General features: G+C 37.9%; 1 protein-coding gene and 1 long non-coding RNA gene across 18 annotated transcripts in view; one reads left to right on the top strand and one right to left on the bottom strand.

Annotated features, from left to right (window-relative positions):
* The window catches only part of LOC140505370 (uncharacterized), a 126,123-nt gene that overhangs the window by 25,460 nt on the left and 88,309 nt on the right, over window positions 1-12,354 (bottom strand). The window contains exon 3 of one of the 2 annotated variants that reach the window (XR_011967470.1): window positions 6,766-6,886. This is a non-coding gene — a long non-coding RNA (uncharacterized lncRNA). Of the gene's footprint in view, window positions 1-6,730; window positions 6,887-12,354 lie in introns of those variants that run through there. The other variant, XR_011967471.1, reaches the window with a different exon arrangement.
* Window positions 1-12,354, top strand: part of CEP126 (centrosomal protein 126) — a 138,557-nt gene that overhangs the window by 53,977 nt on the left and 72,226 nt on the right. The window lies entirely within an intron of this gene.

Raw genomic sequence — 12,354 nt, 5'->3', positions numbered from 1 at the left:
GCAGCAGAAGCCACAAAATGACAGTGTGAAAGAGATTTGTAGCCCAAGACAGCATGGTAGGCTGACAGGAAAGGTCGATCACACTTGGCTTAGAGCACAGCTCAGCACAATCTGGGCCACATAGCATGGACCAGACTGGAGCAGGCTTCAGGGCACAGAATCATGGCTAGCAGCTGCTGTTTCCAGATTTCTCAACCCACAAATGCCAAGATAGCTTAAAAGGTCAGTAAGAAAGCTCTTTCACCTGGGTAAGAGGCGAGCACAATCTGGCCCCAGCCTTTTTTCTATCCCTTCGCCCTAAAGGCCCTGGGAAAATCGAGCAGCTAATCTGGGTCTCAGTTCTGAGTGGCAGTCCTGGGGTGTGGAGGAGCACTGGCATTGGTGTGGTAGAGCTGATGGTGGCTGTGGAGAGGGAACCCTACTCACAGTTCCAGGGCAGAAAAGAGTGCTTGTGGTTTCTCATAGACCAGAGCACAGGCCAGGAGAGGAGTAAACTCCTCTCCCTGGATTGTGCCATGTTGGAGGAAAAGGAACTTATAGGTCCCTAGAGATATCTCAGAGAACAGCTGCACAAAATCTCTGAAACCTAGGGTAGCATACTCTACACTTGACAAAGAACTCAAAAGTCAAGTAACTGGTTGGGAAAATGCCCCAAAAAAGGGAAAAAATAAGACTATGAAAGGTTACTTTCTTGTTGAAAAGGTATTCTCTTCCATCCTTTTGGATGAGGAAGAACAAAGCATACCATCAGAGGAAGACATCAGTGTCAAGACTTCTACATCCAAAACCCCCCAAAACATGTGCAATGGTCTCAGACCATGAAAGAGCTCAAAAAGGATTTTGAAAATCAAGTAAGAGAGCTGGAGGAAAAATTGGGAAGAGAAATGAGAGCGATGCAAGAAAATCATGAAAAGTGAGTCAACAGCTAGCCAAAGGAGACCAAAAAAGTGCTGAAGAAAATGACACCTTTAAAAATAGACTAACTCAAATTGCAAAGGAGGTACAAAAAGCCAATGAGGAGAATGCTTTAAAAAAGCAGAATTGGACAAATGGAAAAGGAGGTTCAAAATCTCACTGAAGAAAATAGTTCTTTAAAAATTAGAATGGAGCAGTTGGAAGCTAATGACTTTATAAGAAACTAAGACATTATAAAATAAAACCAAAAGACGGAAAAAATAGAAAACAATATGAAATATCTCATTGGAAAAACAACTGACCTGGGAAATAGATCCAGGAGAGATAATTTAAAAATTATTGGTCTACTTGAAAACCATGATCAAAAAAAAAAGAGATTAGACATCATCTTCCAAGAAATTATCAAGGAAAACTGCCCTGATATTCTAGAACCAGAGGGCCAAATAGAAATGGAAAGATTTCATTGATCACTTCCTAAAAGAGATCCCAAAAGGAAAACTCCTAGGAATATTATAGCCAAATTCCAGAGTTCCCAGGTCAAGGAGAAAATATTACAAGCAGCCAGAAAGACACAATTGAAGTATTGTGGAAATTCAATCAAGATAACACAAGATCCAGCAGCTTCTACAGTAAGGGACTGAAGGGCTTGGAATATGATATTCCAGAGGTCAAAGAGCTAGAATTACAACCAAGAATCACCTACCCAGCAAAACTGAGTATAATATTTTAGGGAAAAAAATGGAATTTCAATGAAATAGAGGACTTCCAAATATTCTTGTTGAAAAGACCAGAACTAAATAGAAAATTTGACTTTCAAATTCAAGAATCAAGAGAAACATGAAAAGATAAGCAGGAAAGAGAAGCCTTAAGGAACTCATTAAAGTTGAACTGTTTACATTCCTGCATGGAAAGATGTTATTTGTAAATCATGAGATCTTTTTCAGCATTAGAGTAGTTAGGGGCAACATATATATATTTAGGTGTGTATGGGTATGTATGTATGTGTATATTATGTTTGTATATATTACATATGTGTAGGTATGTCTGTGTATATGGATGTATGTGTACCAGGTAACCAGTATGAACGGAGAATACCTAAAAAAATAAAATTTACTATTGAATGGAATGTACTAGGAGTAAGAGAAAAGAAGAGGTAGAATGTAGGAAACCATCTTACATAAGAGAGGGAAGAAAGACCTTTTACAATGGAGGGGAAGAGGGGCGAGATGAAAGGAAATAAGTGAGCCTTACTCTCATGGGATTTGGCTTGAGGAGGGAATAACACGCACTCAATTGGATATGGAAATCTCTTTTATCCTGCAGGAAGGCAAAGGGTAAGGAGATAGGAGAGGGAAGGTAATAGAAGGGACAGCAAATTGGGAAATGGGATAATCAGAAGCAGACAGACACTATTGTGGGAGGATGCATCAAGGGAGAGAATGGAATAAATAGATGGCAGGATAGGAAGAGGGAAGTGTGGTTAGTCTTTTACAACATAACTATTATGAAAGTGCTTTGCATTGTTGCACCTGTATTGAATTGTTTGTTTTCTCAATGAGAGTGGACGGGGAGGGAGGGAGAGAATATGGAACTCAAACCTTTGATAATGAATGTTAAAAATTGTTTTAGCATGCAACTGGAAATTAAGATATACAGGCAATGGAGTATAGAAATTCATTTTGCCTACAGGAAAATAGAGGGGAAGGGGGATGGAAGCAGGATGGGTAATAGAAGGGAGGACAGACTGGAGGAAGGGGTGGATGGGGTGCATGCTATCTTGGGGTATGGGGTGGGGAGAGATGGGTAGAAAATTTTGAATTTAAATTCATGTGGAAGTGAATGTTGAGAACTGAAAATAAATAAATTATATATTTAAAAAATTTTCTGATTTCTCATGAAGTCATTAGCTTCTATTTGCTCATTCTAGTTTTTAAGGAATTATTTTCTTCAGTGAGCTTTTGTACCTCTTTTTCTATTTGACCCATTCTGCTTTTTAAGATCTTCTTCCCCTTAGCTTTTTGGACCTCTTTTGCCATTTGGGCTATTCTGATTTTAGAGGTGTTATTTTCTTCAGCATTTTGGGAGTTTCCTTTATCAAGCTATTGACTCTTTTTTTCATGATTTTCTTGTATCACTCTCATTTCTCTTCCCAATTTTTCCTCTATTTCTCTTACTTGATTTTCAAAATCTTTTTTGAGCTCTTCCATGACCTGAAACCAATTCATATTTTTCTTGGAGCCTTTGGATGCAGGAGCTTTGGCTTTGTTGTCTTCTTCTGATTGTATGTTTTGATCTTCCTCATCACCAGTGATGTAAGAAAGTACCTCTTCCCCGAGAAAGGAAGAATCTATAGGCTGTCTCTTTCCCTTGCTCTCCCCCCAGGCCCCGTTTGCTCATTTTGCCAACCAGTTACTTAACTTTTGAGCTCTTAGTTAAGTGGAGGGCTCCAGAAGCAGCCTTCACTTCAGCAGTGGCTGCCACCAACCTGGGGCTGGAGACAGATCTGGGTCTGGGGCCAGACCACACTCCTGTCTCAGCCACGTAAGGTCCCACTGACCTTTGAAGCTTTCTTTGACTTTTGTGAGTTGAGAAGTCTAGAAACTACAGCAGTCACCAGAGATTCAGTCCCCTAAAGTGTGGTCCAGCTCCATCTATGTTGGCGTGGCCCATGCCAAACTGTGCTTCCCCCCCACCCCAGCCCTGTGCGATAGACCCTTCCTCTCAATCTTCCAGATTGTTTTGGGCTGGAGATTTGCTTCATTCTGTCATTTTGTGACTTCTACTGCTCTAGAATTTGTTTAGAGTCATTTTTACAGGTTTTTGGAGGGGTTTGGGCAGAGAGCTCTAACAGGTCCCTGCTTCTACTGTGCCATTTTGGCCATGCCCCCCCATCAGTCATTTTTCTAATGAGATGTTTTACATTCTCATTTTTTCATTCTTTTGATTTTGTTTTATTATTTCTCAGTGTCTTATAAAGTCATTAACTTCTCCTTGCCCAATTCTGGTTTTTAAGGAGTTATTTTCTTCCTTAAGTTTTTGAATTTTTTTCCAATTGATTCATTTTCTTTTCATAATTTCCTTGATTGTCTTGGTTTGCTCTCATTTTTTCCTTAATTTCTCCTCAATCTTTCTTATTTGATTTTTAAAGTCCTTTTTAAACTCTTCTAAGAGCTCTTTTTGGACCATTTAATATTTTTCTTTAAAGTAGTGACACAGGTTAGGGGTGCTGAGGACCCCAGAATGTCAGAGTACTACAAGACTGTTCGCTGGAATGAATTCCCGCTTTGAAAAGGTCTTCCCATTAAGTGGCAAAGTTTATTATAAGGCCAATAAGTGCGAGGTTCCTAGGAAACTTGTAAACTAATGAGGATGATGCTAATGAGGGACAGTGAAAGTATCTGGGTGAAATTAAGGAGTGATAAGTAGTCTGGGTGAGCCAGGTGCATTGGGTGGAGATGCCAGTGGTCTGGACTGCTGGAATGTATGGGAAAATTAAGGGAATCAACAGAGATAGGTTTGTTAAAGGGACAAGGTAGTTCTGTTTATACAAAGGTTTGCTAGAGACATGGTCCTGGGTAAGGCCTGTACCTACACTGATAGCTTTTATCTGAAGAATTGCAAGGTCAGCTTGTAACTGAGTTGCTTCCAGAGACATGGTCTTTTCCTTTAGGGGTGCAGATTCTATCACCCCATTAGTAAGAGTGGCTTTTTAAACTCCTCTATCTGGTTCTGAGTATGAACCCAGATCTTCTCTATCCCCATAGTAGCTATCTGTGGTCAGGTTCTTTCTTCTTTGCTTATTCTTTATTATATTTTTGACAGTTTTTTACTATAGTCAGATTCTAGTCTTGAGTTGTGAAGGGTGGTGCCTCAGGCTTCAAATTTTTCATCTTGTTGTTTTCTAAGCACTTTCTCAGGGCTTGATCCTTTACATGTTGCTCTGCCCCTGTGCCATGGCTAGGATGCCCATCACACTGTCACTACAAATTCTCTTGCTCCCTGTAGTCCTTTCCATGGTTCAAACTGCAGGTACCCTGCAAGTGAAACCAGGGACTCTACTCTCCAGCAAGGGTCCACAGCCAGCCATGTCCCTTCCCTTTTGCTATCACACTCATCAGGCATGGGCTTGCTCCTCCTCAGCCAGAGCCAAAGCCCAAGAAGGCATCCAGTCAGCACAACTGGGCCCAGTGCCCCACAACAATGGGGGTCCTTCAGTCTTCTCCTGATCAACTGTCTGACCCTTATATTGTCCATGAGGTGAAAGTTCCTGAAGTGGAGGCTGCTGACTTACTCCGCTGCCCTCAGGACTTGCTTGATAATTCACAGGCCTCTACCAGGAGGCTTTTGCACTTCAGTGAGGCCAAACCTCCACCCCTGCAGGTTGGGTCTTTCCTAAGGACCTCACAAGTTGTCTTAAGAAGACAAATGCATTACCCCAACTTTTAATTATTTCTGTCATTGTAAATTTACTTTGAAGTAATATTTTGTCTTGTTTGTGAAGAAGTTTAGAGACCCTGGTATTTTGTCCTACTCCCACTATCTTCCTACAAAGTCTTATAAAAAGCAAAATCATCTTTCCATTTTAATTTTGTTTAACCATATCATAGAATCACACATTTAGAGCAGGGAGCTACTTCTGAAGCTATCTAATCCAACTCTCTTATTTTATATATGAAGATACTGGGGCTCAGAAACATTTAGTGACTATCCCAAAATCATATAGTTAGTAAGCTGCAGGTGGGAGTGGAACTCATGTCTTCTGATTCCACAATCATGGAAGTGACAGGTGTTTATTTCCTCCACATAAGAGAAGTACTTAACACCAGAGGCCACTGACAAAAAATACTTAAAACAGAATGTGCCAGTGTTTAACTATCATTATGCTATGCCACAAAATTGAAACCTAAACATCAAAATTTGAAGCAGTTTGCAGAATTGTGGAATATGCATGTAACATTTCACCTTCTGCATTGTTGTTTGAGGTTTTAAAAAAAAAAGTGTGTTTTGGAAGGCTAGGCCAAGGTATGTTGTTCTCCAGTAGTGGTCATCTTCTCCAAGAAACACTGGAATGATTTCTGGGGACCTTTCCCAAAATGTAACCAGTGCTAAGGAGGAACCCAGGATCTCCAGAACTCTAAAGCTTACAAATCTACCTGCAAGCCTGAATACATCTTTCCTGAGATTTATATTTGGTAGCCAAAATCAAGCAAACACAAAGTAGGAGAGGCAGTTAATGGCCCAGCTTGATCTCTTCAACTGAGTCCTCAAATTCTGGCTGCCAGGCAAAAAAAGTCAGCTTTCCTCTTGCTGCCCAAAGCTATGTGCTTCCTGGAGAGTTACAGGGAATAAAACAAAGAAAAAGTAATTCGCCTTTTAAAGGCCCTCATAGTCATCAGGTCTTAATATTCAATAGCTTGAAAGGGGATTACTTTATCATCCCAAGAACACCCAAGCCCTTTAGAACTGAGCTACATATAGCTATCTCAAAACAATCACGTGCTTCCTAATGTCACGGAGCTAGAGCTCCAAAGGATTTCAGAGGGCTTCCAGATCAGCCCCTTTATTTCACTGGTGAGGAAATTGGAGCCAAGGGAGATTAAGTGACTTGCCCATAATCACACAGGTTTTAAGAGTCAGAAATGGGATATGAACCTAACTAGGTGCTCTTTCTGCTATACTACCCTACTTTCCTCCACAGAACCTAATTAGCACACATGTAAGTAAGGAGAGGTAGCAGTGCACATATCTTGGTACTATGGGCATAGACCTTTCTCATCAAGATTATGTTGCTATAACAAATTAGGCACGTGAAATGTTAGTTGCCAATGTCATCATTTTTAATAATAATACCTTTTGTGATTAAGACATTTTTCAGTCATGTCCAACTCTCTGTGACCCCATTTGGTTTTCTTGGTAGAGATCATGGAGTGGTTTGCCATTTCCTTCCCCAGCTCATTCTAAAGATGAGGACCTGAGGAAACAAGGAAACAGGCTTGAGTGACTTGCGGAGGGTCACAAAGGTAGAAAGTGTCAAAGGCCAGATTTGAACTCAGGGAGGTTAGTCTTCCTGAATCCAGGCCCAGTACTCTAGCTTTTTTAAGAGAAAAAAATAGCCTTTAATGTAAATACAAGTGTCCCATAAGATTTCTTAATTAAGAAGCCATTACCAGTGTTTTACAGGACAATATATAGAAGTGTTCAGATTTCTTATATAGAAAGGTCGATTCTTTATGCTTAGGCAAGTCATTCTGTTATCCTCCTATAGTCTGAAACAAGTGGCTGGAAGCTTTCCTCCAACTGTTAAAGTTATATGCTTATATCTGTTTGATTCTGATTTGTCAGCCCTTCAGGTCTGAGACATCTTCTCATCTTGGCAAGATCTCTCTGCTTTTTCTTTCAATGACCAATTAATCTTCTCTTTTTATGTCCAGTGTATAACCTCAACATTGTTCATCATCACTCATGCCAGTCACACATAACCAGAGAATTTCATAAACTCTCCTATCATGTTGCTTGTTTATTTTGATCTTCTGTTGTGCCTCTGTCACCATATTTTAACTGAATCCTTGCATTAACTTGTCTGGTAAAGCTTAGCAAGTACAAAATCTCTTAGTTTCACACAGTTTTCAGATTTTCAGCTGTAATATGAAGAACTATAGGAGAAGAAATATAGTATCTATGAACTGTTTCAAAAAGTTGGCACCATGATTGCACCTTGAAACGGAGGCAGTAAATTTGGAGCTATGCCCAAAGTGCATAAAACTGTGCATACCCTTTGATCCAGCAATAACACTACTAGGTCTGTATCCCAAAGAGATCATAAAAAAGGGGAAAAGGACCCACATATACAAAAATATTTATAGCAACACTTTTTGTGATGGCACAGAATTGGAAATCGAGGGGATGCCCTTCAATTGAGGAATGACTGAACAAGTTGTGGTATATGAATATGATGGAATACTGTTGTTCCATAAAAAATGATGAACAGGTGGATTTCAGAAAAATCTGGAAAGATTTACGTGAACTGATGCTGAGTGACATGAGCAGAACCAGGTGATCATTGTACACAGTAATAGCAACATTGTATGATGACCAACTTTGACAGATTTAGCTCTTCTCCAGCAAGACACTGATCTAAGATAATTCCAAAAGACTCATGATGAAAAATGCTATTCACATGTAGAGAAAGGACAATGGAGTCTGAATGCTGATTCAAGCATACTATTATCTGTCTTTTTTTCCTTATAGTATTTCCCTTTTGTTCTGATTCTGTTTCACAACATGACTAATGTAGAAATATGTTTAATATGATTGTACATGTATAGTCTGTATCAGGTTGCATGCCATCTTGGAGAGGGAGGGAGAAAAACTTAGAACTCAAAATCTTTTAAAAGTGAATGTTGACAACTAAAAATATTTTTTTGAAGCAATTGTTTTTTATTTGTTTTCAGCGTTCTACAATCACTACCATATAACTTGGATTTTTTTTTCCCTCCCTTCTCTTCCTTCCCCCTACTTTCCCTCTCCCTCCCTGAGATGGCATACAATTTTATATAGGTTCTACACATACATTCCTATTAAATACATTTTCACCATAGTCATGTTGCATATAAGAATTAAAATGAGTGGGAGAAATCATATAACAAACCAAGTCATAATAAAAAAGAAAATGATCTGCTACATTCTGAGATTGAATTCCATAGTTCTTTCTCTGGATGTGGAAGGCATTTTGCCTTAAAAGACCATTGGAGATTTTTTAGGTTCTTGCATTGCTATGAAGGACTAATTCTACCAGAAAAATTCCTTGCACACTGTGGTTGTTGCTGGGTCTAAAGTTCTCCTGGTTCTGCTCCTTTCGTTCAGTATCAGATCACATAAGTCTTTCCAGGCCTCTCTGAAGTCTTCCTGTTCATCATTTCTTACAGCGCAAAAATATTCCATTACATTCATATAACATAATTTATTCAGCCACTCCCCAATTGATGGGCATTCCCTTGATTTCCAGTTTTTGGCCCCCACAAAGAGTGCTGCTATAAATATTTTTGTACATGTGGGACCCTTTCTCATTTTTATGATCTTTTGGGGATACAATCCTAGAAGCAGTATTGCTGAGTCAAAGGGTATGCACATTTTTGTAGCCTTTTGGGCATAGTTCCAAACTGCTCTCCAGAATGGTTGCAACAGCTTACAGCTCCACCAACAATAAGTTAGTGTTCCAACTCTCCCACATCTTCTCCAACATTTATCATCTTCCTGTTCTATCATGTTAGCCAATCTGATAGGTGTGATGTGGTACCTCAGAGTTGTTTTGATTTGCATCTCTCTAATCAATAGTGATTTAGAGCATTTTTTCATATGACTATAAATAGTTTTAATTTCTTCCTCTGAAAGCTGCTTGTTCATATCCTTTGACCATTTATCAATTGGGGAATGACTTGTATTCTTGTACATTGGACTCAGTTCTCTATATATTTTAGAAATGAGGCCTTTATCACAGACACTAGTTGCAAAAATTCTTTCCCAGTTTTCTACTTCCCTCCTACTCTTGGCGGCATTGGGTTTGGTTGTGTAAAAACTTTTCAATTTAATGTAATCAAAATTATCCATTTTGCTCTTCATAATGCTTTCTATCTCTTGTTTAGTTAATAATTCTTCCCTTCTCCATAAATCTGATAAATACAGTATTCCTTGTCCACTAATTTGTTTATAGGATCAGTCTTTATACCTCAATCATGTACTCATTTGGACTTTTTTCTTGTGTACGGTGGCAGGCATTGGTCTATGCCTAGTTTCCGCCACACTGTTACCCAGTTTTCCCAGCAATTTTGGTCGAACAGTGAGTTCTTACCCCAGAAGCTGGGGTCCTTGGGTTTATCAAATAGTACATTGCTATATTCATTAACTACTGTGTCTTGAGTACCTCGCATTTTCCACTGGTCTACCCTTCTGTTTATTAGCCAGTACCAGGTGGTTTTGATAGTTACTGCTTTATAATACATTTTGAGATCTGGTAGAGCTAGGCCACCTTCCCTAGCATTTCTTTTCATTAGTTCCCTTGATATTCTGGACCTTTTGTTCTTCCAGAGGAATTTTGATATTATTTTTTCCAGCTCTAGAAATAATTATCTGATACTTTGGTTGGTATGGCACTAAATAAGTAAATTAATTTAGGTAGAATTGTCATTCTTATTGTATTGGCTTGACCTACCCACAAGCAACTGATGTTTTTCCACTTACTTAGATCTGACTTTATTTGTTCAAACCGTATATTGTAGTTTTGTTCATATAGTCCCTGGATTTGTTTTAGCAGGTAGACTCCCAAATATTTTATAGTGTCTACCCTAGCTTTAAATGGGATTTCTCTTTCTATCTCTTGCTGTTGGGCTTTGTTAGTAATATATAAAAATGCTGAAGATTTGTGTGGGTTTATTTTGTAACCTGTAACTTTGTCAAAGTTGTTTATTATTTCAAGGGGTTTTTTACTTGAATCTCTGGGATTCTCTAAGTATATCATCATATCATCCACAAAGAGTGATAACTTAGTTTCTTCTTTGCTATTCTAATTCCTTCAATTTCTTTTTCTTCTCTTATTGCTACAGCTAACATATCTAGTACCATCTTGAATAATAGTGGTGATAATGGACTTTCTTGTTTCACCCCTGATCTTATTGGAAATGCACCTAGCTTATTTCCATTGCATATAATGCTTGATGAAGGTTTTAGGTAGATACTGCTTATTACTTTATGGAAAGTTCTCTTTATTCCTATGCTCTCCAGTGTTTTTAATAGGAATGGGTGTTGTATTTTGTAAAAAACTTTTCTGCATGTATTCACATAATCATGTGGTTTTTGTTAGCTGTTGATATGCTAGTAGTTTTCCTAATATTAAACCAGCCCTGCATTCTTGGTATGAATCCTACCTGATCATAATGTATTATTCTCATAATAACTTGTTGTATTCTTTTTGCAAAAATCTTATTTAAAATTTTTGCATCTATGTTCATTACAGAAATTGGTCTATAATTTTCTTTCTGTTTTGGCTCTTTCTGGTTTAGGTATCAAAACCATATTTGTATCAAAAAAAGAATTTGGGAAGACTCCTTCCCCAATTTTCCCACATAGTCTGTATAGTATTGGAATTGACTATTCTTTAAATGTTTGATAGAATTCACTTGTAAATCCATCCAACCCTGGAGATTTTTACCTAGGGAGTTCATTGATGACTTGTTCAATTTCTTTTTCTGAGATGGGGTTATTTAAGTATTCAAATTCCTCTTCTGTTAATCTGGGCAATTTATATTTTTTAAAATCTATCACATTTAGATTGTCGAATTTATGGGCATAAATTTGGGCAAAGTAATTTCTAATTATTGTTTTAATTTCCTCCTCTTTGGACGTGAGTTCACTCCTTTCATTTTTGATATTGGTATTTTGGTTTGCTTTTTTTTTAATCAAATTGACCAAAGGTTATCAATTTTATTGGTTTTTTTCATAAAACCAACTCTTAGTTTTATTTATTAGTTCAATAGTTTTCTTAATTTCAATTTTGTTAATCTCTCCTTTGGTTTTCAGTATTTCTAATTTGGTATTTGCTTGGGGATTTTCAGTTTGTTCTTTTTTGAGCTTTATCAGATGTATGACCAATTCATTGATCTCCTCTTTCTCTATTTCATTCATGTAGGCATTCAAAGATATAAAGCAAACCCTAAGTACTGCTATTGCAGTATCCTGTAAGATTTGGTAGGTTGTCTCATATTTGTCATTCTCTTGAATGAAGTTGTTGATTGTTTCTATGATTTGTTGTTTAACCCACTCCTTCTTTAGGGTTAGATTATTTAGTTTCCAATTAATTTTTGATCTATCTTTCCATGGCCTTTTATTACATGTAATTTTTATTGCACTATGATCTGCGAAGGGTACATTGACTATCTCTGCCTTTCTGCGCTGTATTGTGAGGTTTTTATGCCCTAGTGCATGATCAATTTTTGTGTATGCCATAAACCGCTGAGAAAATGGTATATTCCTTTCTATCCTCATTCAGTTTTCTCCAGAGAGCTATCATATCTGCCTTATCCGGAGTTTTATTCACCTACTTATCTTCCTTCTTATTTATTTTAAGGTTAGATTTATCCAGTTCAGATAGGGGGAAGTTGAGGTTCCCCTCTAGTATAGTTTTTCTGTCTGTTTCTTCCTGTACCTCCCTTAACTTCTCCTCTAAGAATTTGGATGCTATACCACTTGGAGCACATATGTTCAGTAATATTTCTTCATTGTCTATGGTGCCTTTTTTCAGGATATAGTTTCCTTCTTTATCTCTTTTGATTAGATCTGTTTCTGCTTTTGCTTTTTCTGAGGTTAAGATTGCTACCTCTGCTTTCCTTACATCAGCTGAAGCACAATATATGCCTCTCTTGAGACCTGCGTTTGAAGATCAAATTT

This window comes from Notamacropus eugenii, chromosome 5, assembly GCF_028372415.1.
Source record: "Notamacropus eugenii isolate mMacEug1 chromosome 5, mMacEug1.pri_v2, whole genome shotgun sequence".
Lineage (NCBI taxonomy): Eukaryota > Metazoa > Chordata > Mammalia > Diprotodontia > Macropodidae > Notamacropus > Notamacropus eugenii.
This window is presented reverse-complemented; position numbering and strand designations above follow the sequence as displayed.